Source organism: Rattus norvegicus, chromosome 15 (assembly GCF_021556685.1).
Source record: "Rattus norvegicus strain SHRSP/BbbUtx chromosome 15, alternate assembly SHRSP_T2T, whole genome shotgun sequence".
NCBI classification, from domain to species: domain Eukaryota; kingdom Metazoa; phylum Chordata; class Mammalia; order Rodentia; family Muridae; genus Rattus; species Rattus norvegicus.
Window position 1 is genome coordinate 95,362,800 of NC_141548.1, and position 19,701 is coordinate 95,382,500.

Genomic DNA, 19,701 nt, shown 5'->3' on the forward strand with positions numbered 1-19,701 from the left:
CATTGTTGGGCATTTAGGCTCATATCATTCCCATTGAATCCTGGGTGTCTAGGACATTCTTAGCTTTCCTCTTCTCCCACCACCTGCAGCTGCATATTTCCATTCTTTCTCTTGCTGTGCTGGGCTTCTGTCCTGTCTCTTCCTATATCTCATCCTGGCCCATTTTTCTCTTCCTTCTCCTACACAGGTCCTTCCTTTCTTCTGCCTCCTGTAATTGTATTGTTCCTCTTTCTAAGTGGATGAAAAGTATCTATACTTGGGCTTTCCTTCTTTTTATGCTCTATATGATCTGGGAGTTGTGTCATTGCTATTCCACACTTTTCGGCTAATACCTACTTATTAATGACTATATACCACACATGTTCTATCATTTCTGGGTTACCACAATCAAAAAGATATTTTCTAGTCCCATCCATTTGCCTGCAAAATTCATGATGTCTTCATTTTTAATAGCTGAATAGTATTCCATTGTGTAAATGAACAATGTTTTCTGTATCAATTCTATATTTGTGGGACATCTGGCTTACTTCCAGCTTCTGCCTATTACAAATAAAACAGCTATACACACCAGGGAGCACATGTCCTTGTGATTTAGCAGAGAACTTTTTGGCTATATGCTCAGGAGTGCTATAGCTGGATCCTCAATAGAACTATTTCTAGTGTTCTGAGGAACCACCAGACTGATTTCCACAGTTGTTGTACCAGTTTGCAATCCCAACAACAGTGGAGGAGTGTTCCTCTCTCTCTCCACATCCTTGGCAGCACATGACATTGAGATTTTTTCTTTTGTTTATTACTTTTTTCTTTTATTTTACATTACATATCTTATTTCCTCCTAGGTTACTCTTCCACTGTTCCACAGCTCATACCTCCTACCTACCTTTCACTGTCTCCATGAAAATGTTCTCACCCCATTCACCCACCAGATCTTTAAACTCCCTGGGGCCTCCAGTCTCTTGAGGGTTAGGTGCATCTTCTCTGACTGAACCCAGACCTGGAAATCCTCTGTTGTATATGTGCTGGGGGGGGCCTCATCTCAACTGGTGTATGCTGCCTGATTGGTGATCCAGTGTCTGAGAGATCTTGGGAGTCCAGGTTAACTGAGACTGCTGGTCCTCCTAGAGTTGCTCTCCTCCTCAGATTTTTCCAGCCTTTCCCTAATTCAACCACAGGGGTCAGCATCTTCTGTTCATTGTTTGGGTGCAAATATATGCATTTGACTCTTCTAGCTGGTTGTTGTGTCTTTTGGAGGGTAATCATGATAGGTCCCTTTCTGTGAGTGCTTCATAGCCTCAGTAATAGTCCCAGGCCTTGGGGCTTGCCCTTGTACTGGATCCCACTTCGGGCCTGTACCTGGATTTTCTTTTCCTCAGGTTCTTCTCCATTTCCATCTTTGCAGTTCTTTCAGAGAGGAACAACTATGTCAAAGTTGTTGACTATGGGATAGCAACTCCATCCTTCACTTGATGCCCTGTCTTTCTGTTGGAGGTGAGCTCTACAAGTCCCCTCTCCATACTGTTGGGCATTTCATCTAGGGTCCCTCCCTGTGAGTCCTGAGAGTCTCTCACCTCCCAGTTGTCTGAGTTTTTGATGTTAGCCATTCTAATTAGTGTGAAATAGAATATCAGGGTCATTTTGGCTTTCATTTCTCTGATTTCTAAGTAGCTTGAACATTTCTTTAAGTGTTTTTTCGACCATTGGAAATTCCTCATTTGAGAAATCTTTGTTTTGTTCTGTACCCCATTTTAAATTGGATTATTTGGTTCTTTCAAGCCTAACTTCTTGATTCCTTTGTATATTTTGGGTATTAGCCCTCTACTGGACATTGGGTTAGTTAAGTTATTTTCTCAAACTGTAGATTGCTGTTTTGTCCTACTGTCAGTGTCCTTTCCCATATTAGTTTCTGGAATTTGTATTTATCAATTGTTAATCTTAAAGCCAGAGCCATTTGTGTTGTGTGCAAAAAATGTCCTTTTATGCCAACGCATTTGAAGCTATTTCTCACTTTCTCTTCTACTAGATTCAGTGTATCTGGTTTATTGTTAAGGTGTTCAATCCACTTCGAATTGAGCTTTGTGCAAGCTGATAAATATAGATGAATTTACGTTCTTTTACATGCAGACTAAATGCAGACTGCCAGCTAGACCTGCACCATTGGCTGATGCTTTCTTTTTTTCCACTGTATGGTTTTAGTTTCTTTGACAAAGATCAAGTGTTTGTAGGTGTTTTAGTTATTTCTTGGTCTTCCGCTGTATTCTGATGATTGACCTGTTGACCTCTGAACCAATAACATGTTGTTTTTATCACTATTCTCTGTAGTATAGCTTGAGTTCAGGGATGGTAATTTCCCACGTTCTTTTATTATTGAGAATTGTTTTCACTATCCTGGGATTTTTGTTTTTCCATATGAAGTAGAGAATAGCTATTATCTTAGGTTTTTTTGTTTTATTTTTTTATTTTTTTCTTATAGAATTCCTAATTGTGAGAAACAGTGTGTTTGTGACTCTGGTGCCCACTCTTGCACTCCTTTCCTTTGGTTGGTTTGCTATGTCCAACTTATATATGACATTTTGTGTAATCTTACTATACAGTTTGACAGTGGAAGAGGGGGAACCAATTATCCACATGTTATTACATGAGAAATGAATACATTTTCAATAAAAGGAAAAATTAAAAAAAATATAATTTAGACAAATTATAACATACTCAATGTTCAGATCACTAGGATTTCACCTGTCTAACACATTGTTCTGTGAAGTATTACCTTACCAGGTGATACAAGTAGGAAAGTTGTAATGCCTTTGAAGGTACTGAAGTGCTCCTTCAGTGGGAAGGACATTGTTTAAAAGTGCATGAACTTTAGCAGAAGATCATGATATCTTTGCAACTGAATTATCTTCATTTATCATAGAATATGTTATATTCTAACTGCATACTATATGCATAATGCATGTACATCACACAAAAGGCCAATTAGATTTAGAAATTGTAGTATACATCTAATTTCTTTTGCAATAAAAGGCATAGTTCTCTCTTCATACCTGCCTTCATTTATCTGACTACACACAGAACATTAAAGGCACATTGTTTGAGTAACTTCTTAAAGACCATATAATGTTAAATCCTACTTAGGAATAAAACATAAGCTATTTCATATATCCATTCATTTTTCAGTAGAGAAGGCACATAAAGTATAAAAGAGCATAAGAATCTCAATGCATAAGTATTTGTATTTAATTGTTTTCTAAAATAACTGCTGGGAATTCATGGGAGATGTATAATAAAATTCTAATTATGTATAGAACACAATGTTTATTATGCATTTATATTTTCAGCCTTTTTACTTGTAGCTATCTATAGGTCTTCAGGCTTTCTTTGTTTAACTATTATATAAATAAGTCAAATAAGGAGCACATTTTAAATCACTTTCAGAAAGAGTGATGGCTAAATCTATGCCAAGAGTCACAAAAGATTTAGAATCTCTACAAAGACTGGGAATGAGAAACAGAGCATATAGATCCTGCTTGGAACATTAACTCTATCTAATTAAACTTCTTTATAATATGGTCCAATTTCAACCCTCACTTTTTTTTACTACCAAGAAATCAATTTATTATTTCTTATTTCAACAAAGCTATGAACACAAAATAAGCCACACAATATTTTCTCCTTTAACACCATAAAGGAAAAAGATACATATTTGTCAAATTTTAATTGCTTCACTTCTGAATTTATTTTAGAAGGGGAAATTAGCCATCCTTGAACATAACTGAAATGACCACTAATGGAATAAGCCAAGGACCAGTAATGTGCAATAGGAGAAGGTAGAAACAATCTAATAATATGGGAAATACGAAGATAGTGAAGTTTAGAGCACACTGACCTTGGGGGACATTTTTGCCTTCGTTTTAATGTATTTCTTCCAAAATTCAGATGATTATCATTTAGATGATGACGAGAATTGATACATTTAGAGGCCAGTCAGGTCCTGATAGTGTTTTATTCATTAATACATTGGCAGTTTGACAGAAAAAGTTGGTCTCCCTGTCATCTGCCATGTGAGAACACAGCAAGAGGGACCACATCAAACCTCATTCCCATGTCCTGATCTGGAAACTGTATCATACGGTTCAGAAATAAATAATCTCTAGAATCTATTCATTTTCTTTTGCAGTAAATATTCTTCAATAAGATATTCTCAAAATGCTAAAAATATTTTAACTAGTACATTATATAAAAACTTAAAGGTTATAGACTGTGAAGTACCCTTTATAAGTAAAGGGCAATTATTTTAATATTAGCCTTTTTCACACCATGTTGACATCACAAACATTTAAGTTGATGTTTCCTTAAGTCAGGTTTGCAAAACCCTTGGGTAGTGGCCTACAGAGTGAATCATTTGAATTTTTTACTTTTTAATAAATTCTACATTTTAGCCGAGACAATTAATAAACTGTAGTTACTTAAATATGTGTAGTCATATATATGGGTAAGCTGTGTCTTACCTTTTCTTTCTGTTTAACAAATTACCACACTGCCAAGGACCTAATACAGCATTCATTCTTTCCTGTCATAGTTCTGGAGATCAGAAGTACAATGCTTAAAATATCGCAAAGTCAAAACTACAGTGTCAGTAACAAGGTTCTTTCCCGGGCTCTGGAGATGAATAGCCTGCCAAACTTTCTGGTATTGCTGGCCAAACGTAATCTCTGGGCATGTACGACATGTAGGACTAGTGTCTCCTTTTCTGTGCAGGTCAACCAGCATGGATCCAGAGCCTTATTCCCAGCATCTCACTCCACCCTTCCCACTATTTTTTTTGACACAGGCTCAAATTCCAGCAATTTTGTGTGAAGTCTTACTTGCTATTTTACCCTGGCTTTTAAATTTATGTACTATTCTAAGAACTTCACATTATTAAAAGTTGTCGCCCCAGATAACACAGAATAATCTCCATATTTTAAAATTTATAGCCTAACAAAAATGATTATAAATCACCTTCTATCAAATGAGAGCTTGTAGGTTTCTGAGCTAGGTCCTCTGTGTATATGTTATGGTTGTTATCCTCCTGATTTTATGGGGCTCTTGGCTGTGGGAGTGAACTTGTCTCTAATTCATATTTTGATATTGGAATCATTTTCTTTCTACTGTGTTGCATCGACCAGTCTTTTTTTATTTTATTTTTTATTAACTTGAGTATTTCTTATATACATTTCGAGTGTTATTCCCTTTCCCGGTTTCCGGGCAAACATCCCCCTCCCCCCTCGACCAGTCTTAATATGAGGATTTGTGCCTAGCCTTACTGTATCTTATTATGGTATCTTCAGTTAATAACTCCAAGGAGGGGGACACATTTCTTTTTCTGAAGGGAAACTGAGAAGAAGTAGATCTGAATGAGAAGGAAGGTGGACAATAGGGAGAAACGGTGAGGAAAAACTGCAGTTGGGACATACTGAAAAATAAAATAAAAAAGTAAACTACTTATATATACCAGAGATTAGGCTGTGGATATCATTGAAAATAATTGTGACACCACAACTGGTGATATCATCTACATTGGTATATATACAACCTAGATTCTGAAAGAGATCATTTCTTTTGTTACCTTTACTGTATCATAATTTTCAAACATTCTCTCCCTTATCAGGTGTAATTTTGATTCTGAATTTGTTTCATATTATTCTTTAAAACAACAATATTTCTTTTTATCTTTAGTAGATATTGAGAAATTGGTTAAAATTATTCAAACTGAGAACAAGATATGTGTCACATACCTTATTATGAGAGCCTCTAATTTTCTTTGAAATCCATCCAGAAGATATAAATGCAAACTTGAATGATAGATTTCAAGTTACAATCAGTGACAGAATTAGCATATCCTTCTGTAGAATGTATTTTAGAATTAGGTTAAATTCTAAATGCTAAGCTCTATGTGCGTGGTGTTTACCATGAAGGGACATTTGCTTTCTCTTGCTGTGATTCAGGGAAGGGCCAAGAGCAATATGGGCGCTGAAGCTTACACTTCCAGGTCTCAGTCCGTCATTGAAAGATCTCAAGGGAAGTGTTCAAGTAGGAACTGAAGCAGAAGCCATATACAAATACAGTTTGCTCAGTTGCTTTCTGACTTACCCTTTGTTATATTTCTTACACAGCCCAGGCACTCCTGCTGACAGCTGGTGCTACCCAAGTAGGTGGGTCACTCTTAATGTCAATCATTAATCAAGCCAATTTTTTTCATTTGAGAGTCCTTTATCCAGGTGGCTTTAGGTGGATAGGAGTTGTCAATGAAAGTTAACCCACAGAGTTTACTTTCCTTAGAAATTAGAATGACTTAAAGTGATCTCAACACACATGCACACACATACAGCATCATGGAATGTTACATACACACACACACACACACATCTCATTTAAAATAAAATAAACATTTAAAAATAGCTTGAAAACAAAGGGTTCATTTAAAAATTATCTCTATTACTTGTCAGAAATATCATCATTAATATATCTTTTGTTTTTTTACTGTTATTTGAGTAATTTGAGTAGCTTTAGCTAATTTTCCTACACTATTAAAGATTTCCAGCTTCATGTATCCCAATATCTATATTCCATTGTATAACAAAATGATCTGATATTGTCTGACTTGAAACCATATGATCTTTCTTTTCTCTTCAGGTGCTGTCAGTCAATCAAACTTCCTCAAACTGACCCAGAATTGGATAACTGCCTGAGGAGCAATTTCACACTCTACCCTCTATCTACTTAATTTCAATGTAAACATGAGATGCATATCATGACCAGCACACAAGCAGATCTTTATTTTAATATTAGATAGCAGTCACTGTGTGTCTACTATTTAGTTTTCATAAAGAGACTCAACCTTATGCATTGTGTCCCTGTGTCCCACTAATGAAATCAAGGGACATTTAAGAGTATGGATAATCAAATGAAGAATCCACCCATTCAAATTAAAGTTCAAGAAAGAAATGAAAAGTTGATTGTTCTGGAAGTTTACCAAGTGCAAATGGAATTAGTTGACCAGGGCAGTGTGGGAATTTCTAGAGGACTCACTGAAGGTGAATCCATCAGTGTGTGTGAGGAGACTTAGACAAAGGTATCCCAAAGTGACATCAGCTAAAGTTTTCACAGGCAAGTTATTTGAGCTATTTCTCAACATTCCAAGTGCAGATGGTAGACTATCATACCTGATCCAAAATTAGGAACAATTATTACATTTTCCAAAATATGAACACTCATTCCATACATAGAATACTGTCCTGGAAAGAAAAGGCAGAAAAATTTCAATTTACCCGTTATGAGATTTCCATAAGTAAATAAACTGAATTTTCAATGAGTCAGTATTAAATCCATTAGATTTAGTTGTTCTCCTTCTCTCAAGCATTTTTAACTGATGGTAGAAAGTTTTACTATTTTGAGAATAAAACATACAGGTCATCAAATCGTTGCTGCCCTGGAAGTTATCTGTTTTTAGATAATTGGAGTTTATACCTACGCTCCTCTTCCTGGTCATGTGCATAATTTTCTTTCTACATTCCTTACTTCCTTTGCCATTTTCCTTCTTTGAGACATGGGCTCAACCTACATTTCAAACCAACATGAAAAATCACTATGTCCCCTAGGTTGAATCACAACAGATGGCAGTCTATAATCCTCCTATCTCAGCTTCCTGTACTCTGGAGTTTCAGGACATATAAATCTTTGTCTTTTTAAGACAATGCTAACAGTAGAGCTAGTCTAAATATTATTGCAGGAGATATAAATGTAATTTATAAATGTATTATTGCAGGAGATTTATACATGTAAATAATCCTTATATTTTTTATTTCCATTAAATTTTAGAGAATGCCTTTGAATACTTATTGTATCTTGTAATACTTATTGATGCTAATGTATTATTGTCTAGGAATAAATTGACTATTAATTAATCAAAAATTAAGAAGGTAAGCAGACAATGGAAAGGAGTGGGAAAATAAGGAGCAATAGCAGAGCTATAATCAATACATATTCACAAACACAAACACACAAACACACACACACACACACATAGACACACACACACAAACAGAGACACACACATATATATTCTACATTTTCAAAAATATTCATTAATAAAAACTCACTATAAGCTAAAAGTGGCATAAAGTTTAAATACTTTATTAAATATAAAACATCCCAAATGTGAGGGTATAGATAAAAGTTAGAAAAACTATGATTAAAAATGTAAAATCTGGAGATGGTATGAAAATGTTAGGTACTTTAAAGGAGAGAAATCTATGTAATATCATTATATCTTTGCTAACTTTTTCTCCACCTTATTCACTTGAGAGAGTGTCTGTCATCCAACCCAGATCTAAACCACCACCCAGCTCCCATAGGGAAGGATTATTGCTGTAATGGAGAATAGGCTTGTTTTTGTTTTTTGTTTTATTGTTTTTTTTTGTTTTTTTGTTGCTATTTTGTTTTGTTTTTCATCCCTTGTAGATTCAAGGTGTTTAAATTGAATGAAGTACTCAAGTGTGTACTGCAAGGCCCTTATTTGATGAGCCACCCTGCACTGTAGCTTAAATACAACCTGTCCCCAGTCTTCTTGGATTTGGGTTATGTATACGTCTCAAAAATTCACTCCTCAATTTAGAAAACATGATGAATTTTTAAAATCTCTTTTAAAGATCATCAATGAAAACCTGGTAGGCTCCCTAATTACTGCAAATGCCCCTATTTCTTTGAAAGAAGTGATAGAAAAATATTTTGATCAACATCTCATTTTATGTTAGAAATTCACAATTTAAATGATCAGTGCTGAGATAGGTATGAAAACAAAACAAAACAAAACAAACAAACAAAAAAAAGGACAAGGGCTCACAATGCCAAACATATTAGCATTGTGACTACATAATTTAAGATATGCTCGGTGATATATGCAATATTCCAAAACAATAGTCTTCACTTATTATCAGTCAATTTAAATTGAAAGGATGAAATTATAAATGCATAGAGTTACTTGACATCTAAAAAATTCCCAGTTCTTCAACGTCTTAGTTGAATATTTTGAGTGACATAAATAATATTTAAATATCCTTCGCAATTAAATGTTTCAGAACTATTGAATTTAAATGGAGAAAATGAAGCTTGTGCACTCAGTTTAAAACTGAGCATTTTAAACCTCTTACACTGCACTATACATCATCTGTGCACACACTGAATGACTTCCAAGAATGATGTCACATCACTAGCAACTTAATTAAGAAGGGTTCCATTTATTATTTTTTTTTAAAGTGTTTGAATGTTTTGGTTTCAGTCCATTCAAAATGACCAACAGGCAAACAGAATTTTAAAAAAAATAAATTAATAAAAGTAGAAAGGTGATATTTTTAAATGGCTTATTCATTTTTGTATTCACCAAAGCGACATTCCTTCCAAATATGGATGCAATGGATAGGAATACACTTTTTGCATTGGACATTTAATAATCTCCGGAAAAAGAGGAACTACATTATTTTCTTGCTTATTGTTATTAAAGTTCCTATAACCCTACCCCATTTTTGGTTATTAAAAAAAGAAACATTGATAAAATTGTCAACTCTATTAAAATATTTCAATAATATTAATTTTGTGTTTCTTATTATATATTACAGCTCAGAGTAATGCTTCCAGATATTAAGAAAAATGTGTATAAATTTGGAACAAGAAGGCTTATGGAAACAGACTAAAACTGAAAATTAATTTTTCTTCTCCTACTGCTTATGGTACTATTAGCCAGCAACAGAGAATTCAGTAAGTTGAAAAGCACACCATCATGCTGGAGGATGTGTCACGTGGTACATGTCAGTATTGAACAAAGCTGAGCTGAGAGTGTGCACTGACAGGAGCAGGAGAGGAGGTTATCTCTTTCCCTACTGCATTAGCTCTTAAAAGAACCAGTTATTTATAACTTGACTGATGGCAAGACACTTTCATTATTTTTCTTTTCCATTTTTGATACAATTCTCATAATTCTGTAGTCATGACTAAATTTCAACCTCCTTGAAAAAGAAAATAAGGATATAACAATGACTTAAAAGCCATAACATAAAAGCAAAAAAGAAAATTGTGCAAATTAATGTGTTACCCTGTAATATTTCCACAATATATATTGTCCGGTGGTCAAGTTATTCTTCAACCCTTTCTCCCCTTTTTCCGCTACTACTATCTCCTGTCTTAGCTTATAACAACATATATTTTATTTTCTTTATTGCTCATTTTTTAGTTTATGTATGTGAGAGAAAATGTGCATTACTTCTGTTCTAACTCATAAAAGAGGAATCTGAGAGGGTTGAATACATCAAGAGAATTATAGTTCTCATAACAACAGTAAATAAAACATGATGGAGACCAGAGCCAATGAGACACTCACTTCAGTTAAAAAAAAAAAAAACTTTCATTAGAGAGTTAACCATCACTGACTAATGACAGGGTTCCTGTAGGGAAAGAGACGTCCATTTGAATTTCAAAGAACAGGGGATTTATGATTTTTACTGGTTTGGGGGAGATTGGGGAAAGATTCTATATAATTCTACATAGATTTCAGGAATCAAAACTCAGTGTGTTCTATGTTTAAGTTCTCTTGAGTGTGGTTTTCTGCAGAGCTGGGGTTGATCACAGCTACTAACAGTATTATTCTGGCAAAGCAACATAAATTCGATTTATTCATTACCCCTGGGAGAAATTTCTGGGAGTAAATGGTAGGGGGTGTATGGCCTAAATGCTGGAAGACAGGGAGATCTAGGATATAGTGATAGACTTCTTGTCTATTTTTATTGAATTTTTCTTTAAGTTGTTCAAGAGTATCTAGAAAGTACATTTATTAATCTAGATTAACAGCTGTTAAGTGTCCCCCACGTTTTTAATTTTTTGTTTTTGACCAATGACTCTGGTTATATTTTCTCCTACTGTATCACTATCAGTGGTAGGAATGATCTTCTGTCTTGTTAGTGAACTCAGAGGAAAACCAACAGGTTTACTCTGCCTAGTACGGTATTGGCTGTGTACTCTCACATTCCGAAGAGAATTTCAAATGTCCAACACAACATTTTCCGTTTCTATACAGAGTATAGAATGATGTGTAAATATTATTATACTTTTATTCTATCACAGTCTTTTTTGACCTCTGCTCTGAAATTTCCCTGCTTATTCAGATGGAGAAGTAACATTTTGGGCTTTCTATCTATTTTACTTCTGGGAACCATGATTAATTATCAAGCTAGATAGGTCAAGAACATCTGGTATACCACTGTGCAGTAAACTGAAAATAGAAAATATTTCCACAGAAGAGGAATATTTGATTTTCAATAATTCTACTGTAAAAATGAGCAGGTATAAATGATTGATATGCATACATATATTTATCTTTATACAATATATACATGTAATCAGCTTAATTGAGTAGCTAGATACTATGACCATTATTAACCCAAAATGAATGTGATTACTAAATGCTACTATATATAAATATTTTAAAACAACTAATTATCATTTACCACTTTTCTAGACTACTTGACATAAACTTTGTGAAATTCATTGTTTAAAATCCAACATATTTGGCATTTTCTTTTATACCAAGGAGAGGAATATTTGATCTATACCTGTTTTTTTCTTTAAGTCTAATAATTTATTTTCTTAGACCCATTCTCAAATTAATTTTTGACTTAGAACCCAACAGTGATCAATTCTTAGTACTATGGAAATGAATATTCTAAATGTTGTTTCTTGCATAAACATTAACTTCCAACTAGCTTCTTGAATAATAATAACAAGAAGAACAAAATATAAGCAATAATATACTCATGCTTCTGTAAAAATGTTTATTATTGTAAATTACAGAAACTTAATTTTCATAGTAAATTATACAGTTTCACACAATTTGCTGTTCTATTACTATGTTATAGAGTTTTCACTCCACAATTACTCTAACAATATTATAAAGAAGTTATATGCTATATTTCATTCAATTTTTTATTTTAAATTCAAAATGTTTCTTAATGAACATCTTTACCCATCAACAAACTGCATTCAAACTACAAACTACTCAAACTGTAGGACAGAAACCCTTTCCTTCTGAAAATCATCTCTGTAATGAAGGGCTGACACCACAATGACAATTCATTGTTCTAAGCATGTCTTTGTGATACTATTTGAGTACTGCCTGTGCAACAAATATGGTTGCCTCCATGGGATTTTTCATGAGCAACAACTTAGGGTAGTTCACATTTGTTATTATGATACTTCATGCCAAAGAGTAAAAAATTTGCCAGCTTGTTCAGTGCTTAAAAGAAGAGGCAACGTGGGGGTTGGGGATTTAGCTCAGTGGTAGAGCGCTTGCCTAGGAAGCGCAAGGCCCTGGGTTCGATCCCCAGCTCTGAAAAAAAGAACCAAAAAAAAAAAAAAAAAAAAAGAGGCAACGTGGAGTCAGAAAGGTGAAGAAAAATATTTGTTTGTTCAACAAATTTACTGGAGGAAAAAACAAGCAAACTGGATTTGCAGTGGTGACTTTCATGGACACTGACAAAGAATGATGTGTAGGTGTCTGTTTACTTTGTGTGTTTATAGATACAGAGCTATACAAGACTGTGTACCAATCACTGAAAAACATTCTACATACTTTGTATCTAGATAAGAAAGATAATTTTAAGAACGGTATACAGTTATTTCCTGAAAATGCAGATAATCCACAGCCCACAGATACTGTTTAAGTCAGAGGTGGCATTTGGAGTTCTAACCTGTAAGGATGCCCTTAACATGCCCTGAATCCTCTGAATAAGCATTGCTAATGTGGGAATATCAACAGTTTACAATCAGGTAAAAGTGCTTTTTCGAACTGCATTAGCTAATGATCTCAAGCTACATATAGTTTCTCTTTTTCCCCCAAATTGTTATCTCAGCTATTTTGATAATTAATAAATTATTCATATATTTAGTGATGGGATGAGAGTGTAGAATATGAATTCAACATAAATAAAAAAAGTGTTATTTGGATTTTTGGGTAACAGAGATTGGGTTGTGTTAAAGAATCATAACAGAAAGCAGGTGATAATTCCTAAAATGAAAACCATTAGATAATGGTAGATAAAGGAGACTATTGATCAGACTACCATTCATTAAGAAACAGATTGCAAACTTATAATAGAAAAATATCACGAAATGTAAGCTATAACTTTTTAATAATAATGATGATAATGATGATAATGATGATGTAAAAACTACATAGCAGCATTATTAGAGACTGTATAGTTTACTAGGAAAATAAAGTTTATGTAATTTTACATGATAAACATAATGCAATCATAATCAAATGAATCAGCACAATCACCTTGATTAATAAAATATAAAATCCACCAGTACATTATAATGAATGGAATTTGGGGGTGATTTTGAGATATTGCTTAAATAAATGATGTGACATAGAAAGCTGGAGCTATAATCTCTCAAGTCGCAGTCTCACTGACAGTATACTGAATAAGAAAACAGGGGGAAGCAGAATGACCTAGTTCCAAATGTCTCAATCCATCAAATGAATCACAGCTGGGATCCTAATTTCAAATGAGTCAAGGTTCTTAGGCGTTTCATTTGCTTTTCGATCACAACATTTGTTTCCCTTCTTCTAGCTACTGCTTGCATACATTATTCAATAATTTCCAATGAAAATTACTACTGATTAAATTAATCGAAACCTTTGGATAAAATTGACAATAAATTTACTTCTATAACCACATTCATGGGAAGGAATTGTTTAAAAAAAATAAATCCATGCAGTGTGACAATTTATCACTCAACAAACAAAAAGAAGTAATTATTATTTACTAAAATGTGAATAAGGATAGGTGAACCTTGAAAACGATCCCCCTTCCTCCTGACTAAAACTGTTGGCTATATCATATGCATATATATATATATATATATATCGTATGCATATATATTCATAGGCACTCAAATATACATTGGTAGGTGATTTTTATCTAGTATTACAGGACTGTTATTGAAGAAGTTAAACATGATGCAAATGGCATAAAATGATCAAGCTTGTTACATTGAGAGGATAGTAAATGAAGAGGAAGTGGATATAAGCAAAGCATCCATAACTGTGTGAAGAAATGCCATATGAAGTACGTAAAAGGGGCAATAAAAATTTTTCTGTGAATTAAGAAGATTGTTAAAATTGTAACAGTATGAGCCAAAAATAAGTATGATGCCACCAATCCAGGATAGAAGCCATGTGAATTCCATTAACATTTCAGATGATAACAACAACCGAAATAATTTTCCTTTGGCCTTCTCATTAACAGCAAGAATGGTACTTATCAAAATTATATCTAAAAACATGTAGATTTCCCTAAATAGTCTCACTTATCTTATTGAGATCAACAGAAAGGAAAATCAAGATAGCACATCCAGCCACTAATTTTCACTGTGGTTAATTTTTGAAACCATTAATGAGACCCCTTGTGTTTTGTGGGCTATCTCTAATTTGAACTTGTTCAGCAAATTTTGCCTGCATTAGTAGCCATGGCAACTTCAGGATAAGTATTGAGTGCTGGCCTTCCAACTGTTACACACCTCTAAGGCTCCTTTAAGTGTATAGCGTATTCACAAAGACACAAGCTTCCTGAAAAGTGGTAACTTTTATTCTAGTTCCAAGGAAAAAAAGGCAAAATGTCATGAGCAGTCTAGCTTATCGCAAAATTAAATAAAAGATAAAAACACAAAGATTAAAGGAACCTTTTCCTCTGAGATGGTATAATAAATGCCAAACCTCATAGCAATTATATAAAGCATTAAAGTAAACAGATCATTAACACAGTTGCATACTGAGCTGCTAAGGTATTATTGAAGAAAAGGTGGAAGAAAAAGGTACCGGAAGATAAACAGTCTTCACAAAGTGACTTTCTCTGGTTTGCAAACATATAATATATAGTTTTTCTGAAACGTCTCCTTAATTGGAGCTAAACTGCAGAATATAAGTTCTATTTTAGCATTAGAAATACATTGAGTAAACAGACTACCTTTTGTATGTTTAAAACAAAGCAAAGCAAAACAAAACACTTGTTTGTTATTTGCACAACACCAGTATGCTTGTCCAGGCAAAATGTTGTACACATTTGCCTAGAATGCCTTTAATTAATATATATTAACATATTTATATATTTCAATATATATAATTTATATAGAAAAGAGTATTCTTAAGGACGGAGATAAATAAGATTTGTAATTATTTTTTTCAAAGGCTGTCTACCAGAATATCTTGATTTACATACTATTCTTCGGAATTTAAGCTTGATAACTTTGGTTTGTGTCCTCTTCCTTGAGCCACTTAGGATTTCTAATCACTTAAGCACAGAGTTTGGGACAAGCATTACCATGCATTGTCTAATGCTAGGTTATCCAAACAGAACCTATGTTTTATTTCCTCTCCTGAAATACTTGCTTTTTGGATCTCAACTATATCCATATTCTAAATATTAAAGGCAAAAGCACTTGAGAAACACACACACACACACACACACACACACACACACACACACACAATAGGAAAGCACCTGAAATTTTACAGGCCATTAAAAGTGTGACTGTTTGCCATCCATTGCAGAAAGTAAGATATAAGATATTTCCAGATCCTCACCACTCATATGCTACATTCCATTAAATTCTGAGTGTTCTTGTTTAGGACTGGATTTTAATCGGTAGAGCAAGCTAAGTGTTTTTGTTTTTCTTTGTTTTTTTTATATGTAAGTGCACATGCCACAGAATTATAATAAATAATTATAATACATATATTAACATTGTTTCATGTTTTAAATACTGAGTTTTTGCTGTGAAATTATAGTACCCAAAAGAAATATTAGCCCACTTCTTTGTTTGCTCTAATCAATTATTTTAAGCATGCAAATATAAGATAAACTTGTTCCTTTTAATTTATTAATGTGCATGTGTGCATATCTTTATTGTAAATGGAACAGGCATCGAAGTGACCATGGAACCAGAAGAAGATATCAAATTTCCTGTACTGAGATTTACAGGTAGCTGTGAGATATCTCACATGGGTTATGAAAACTAATTCCAGTCATCTACCAGAACTACAAGTGTACTTAAGTGTACTTAACCACTAAGTCTTCTCTTTAGCCACTATAATGAGTTTGTAAAGGATTATTTTTTGTAATATTCACCTTTATTTATTCAAGAGTGCAATGAATATGTATGCTTTTTTTTTCACTTAAAAAAGTGCTCGATTTAATTAACATCAAAGAACTACCTAAAAATACACAGAAATCTCAAGGAACAGGTATCATTTGTATGACTAAAAAATATTAAGGAGAAAATTTCCTCTTGTTATAGTCAAACAATGATTCTGTAAGTGTTAATGATCTATCTCCTTAATGTCATAACTGACTTCCATATAGGCAAATAGAATTTCTCCTAATCCCTTCAGTCCAGGCCTCAGAGAGAGGATCAATTGCAACATTACACAATAGACTTTCTGGTCTCACATAATATTCCCACAGGTAAAAATGAAGTCACACTCTGCCACATGAAACTGAATATATCAATACCTCCCTGCTCTCTATGTTTTTGTCTATAGGGAAACACACACACACACACACACACACACACACACACACACATGCACACACACTACTCTAATAATATACATTGCAGAAAAGCAAAGCAATGAAAAGAAAAGAAGAAAAAAAGAAAGAATACACTGAAGACAATGAAGAAAAGAAAGAAAAAGAAAATAAAAGATAGAGAGGAAATATATCGAAGGAAGAAATGCTAAAAAGATACAAGAATAAAAATAATGGAAGTGAAGAAGGATTTCTATATGTCTAGATAGATATTTTTTAAGGATAGGAAAAATAAATACTAGAAAAAATAAAATGGTAGAAATTTAGAAAAGATCCCTACCTCCATTCCCTTCTCCAACCCCTCTGCTACACAATTATTCCCCCCACCTATCTCTGATGTCTATTTTATTTCTCCATCTGAGTGAGATTCAAGCATCATCCTTTGTGCTCTCCTTATTTGAATTGCATCATGTTTATCCTGTACTGTACATCTAATATCTATTTATAAATGAGTACACATCATGTGTGTCTTTCTAGGTCTGCTTTACCTTGCTTTTGGATCATATTTTCTAGTTTTATCCATGCACCTGGAAATATTATGATATTCTGATTTTCATAGGTGAGGAGGTTCCAGTCTGCTTCACCGCCCTACAACAATCATGACTCCCAGGAGTTCCAGTGTAACCAGGTGAGAGTCTCTCCCAAATACACAAACCAGCCAAGACACCCACAGAGTTCAGCTGACTTGGGATCCACCCACCTTCCTGAACTCTACCTTCCTTCCAGTCTGCTTCTCCACCCAGGACAGATCAGTGGCCCAAGATTGTCCCACACCTTACAGCCTGTCTGCCTGTCCACAGTAACCGAGGACGCGGCCTTTTAACTAGATCTACGTAAACAGGATCCAGCATTTGGTTGCATACCAGAAACAAACCTCAGTGACAATGACAGACACCACCTCAGAGTCAAAGACTGTAAAACTGTTTTTCAAGTAAATGGTCCCAAGAAAGGAACTGTCCTTGCCATTCTAGTATCTGATAAAACAGATTTTCAAGCAAAAGTTATCAAATGAGATGGGGAAAGACTTCATATTTGTTGAAAAAAAAAACACCAAGAGGAAGTGTCAATTCTGAACATCTGTACCCCAAATACAAGGGTAGCCACATTTGTAAAGGAAACTTTAATAAAGCTCAAAACACACATTGAACCTCACACATTAAGAGTGAGAGACTTCAACACCCCACTCTCACCAATGGACATGTATGTGAAACAGAAACTAAGCAGACACACAGTGAAACTAACAGAAGGTATGAAACAAAGGATTTAACAAATACGTGCAGAACATTGACCTCAAAACAAGAGAATATATTGCTCAAAATGAGAGACTATATCATTATGGCTGATGTCAAGAAGTGCTTGACAGGAGCCTGATATGGATGTCTCCTGAGAGGCTGTACCAGAGCCTTACTGACACAGAGGAGGATGCTTGCAGTGAACCATCCGATTGAGCATGGAGACCCCAATGGAGAAGTTAAAGGACTGAAGGAGCTGAATGGGTTTGCAACCCCACTAGAAGAACAACAATATCAACCAATCAGACTCCCCTCCCCCTGAGCTCCCAGGTACTAAACTACTAAACAATGAGTACTTATGGAGGGAGCCATGTCTCTAGCTGCACATGTAGAAGAGGATGGCATTGTCCAGCATCAATAAGAGGAGAAGTCCTTGGTCTTGTGAAGGCTCATTTTCCCAGTATTCCAGTAGGAATGCCAGGGCGTTGAGGTGGGAGTGGGAGCAGAAGTAGAGCAAGGTGTATGGGAGAGAGGGGAAAGGGAATAACATTTGAAATGTAAATAGACAAAATATCCATTTTAAAAGAAAAAAGGAATTGAAGCTTCAGCAGCTCTGGTGTGGTCTCCAGGGGCAACTGCACACTGGGGCCCATAATTTGAGGTTGAAACCTGGTGGGAAGGGGCTAAGCAGCTACTCAGGGTCTGACTCCAGATCAGCCAGTAATCCTGTCTCTGCTCAGTGTGGAACAGTACAACTTAAAGTCTTCTTGGCCCGTACGTTAGACTAGCAGTTGGCTTAAGAACTCACTCCCTACAGATGTGCACTGCGGGTTAGACTAGCAGTTGGCTTAAGAACTCACTCCCTACAGATGTGCACTGCGGGTTAGACTAGCAGTTGGCTTAAGAACTCACTCCCTACAGATGTGCACTGCAGGAGACACAGACTCCTTCACAGCCTTCCCTTCCATCCTCAGTGACATCTCCAAGCAGCATCTTCAAAGATGGGGTACATCAAGCTGGCTTCCTTCCTCAGCATGATGGAGGCAGAGTCTTCCATGGACCCAGTCTCAGAAGCTGCTGCTGACAGCCTCCATGGTTTTAGAATTAATAATTTGTCCAGTGATGATCTGGTTGTGGCTGACAGAGACAAATAGAATGGGGAACAGAAAAAGGATGATTCTATAAGGAAAGAGATTTCAGACAGAAACTACCCACCCATATTACCTACTTGACTGGAAGCACAAAGGGTCACTTGGGCCATGAGTTCTGTTTTTTAGGGTGCAACCACTGTGGTGGAGATGAAGAGGATCTTACCATTATGAGTGAAGTCTCAGGACACCCAGGTGCCAGTTGAACAGCAGCTGTCTGGTCTCACAGTATGTTCAGTGCATGCTCCATGGAGATGCCTACTATGCTCTCTGTGATCCCAGCTTACTTGGAGTATTTTGAGCAATTCTCAGGTCCCTTGCCTTGGAGGAGTCGTTCTACAAGACGTCGGACACTTTGTCAAGCTTTTCTCTCAGTGGACAGACATATATTAGTCCCAAACAACCTCTATCATGTACAGAATGGATGACCATTACAGAGGTATGATCAGAGTCATGAAGGAGACAGCTGTGGAGACTCTTGACCCTGCCTTCCCTACTAATGGAGTAAGGCTGGTGGCATGGCAGCCATGTGACCTGCCCTTGGAGGTGATTATGTGGACCCAGCACCCATCACCAGTCACATTGTCAGTGCACACACCCTGGAAGCCCTGACAGCCTACAGCCCAGCAGTGCTGGCTTTGAACTACA

General features: G+C 35.3%; 1 pseudogene; it reads left to right on the top strand.

The window, feature by feature from the left end:
* Positions 1 to 19,701, top strand: part of C16h19orf44-ps1 (similar to human chromosome 19 open reading frame 44, pseudogene 1) — a 129,433-nt pseudogene that overhangs the window by 109,484 nt on the left and 248 nt on the right.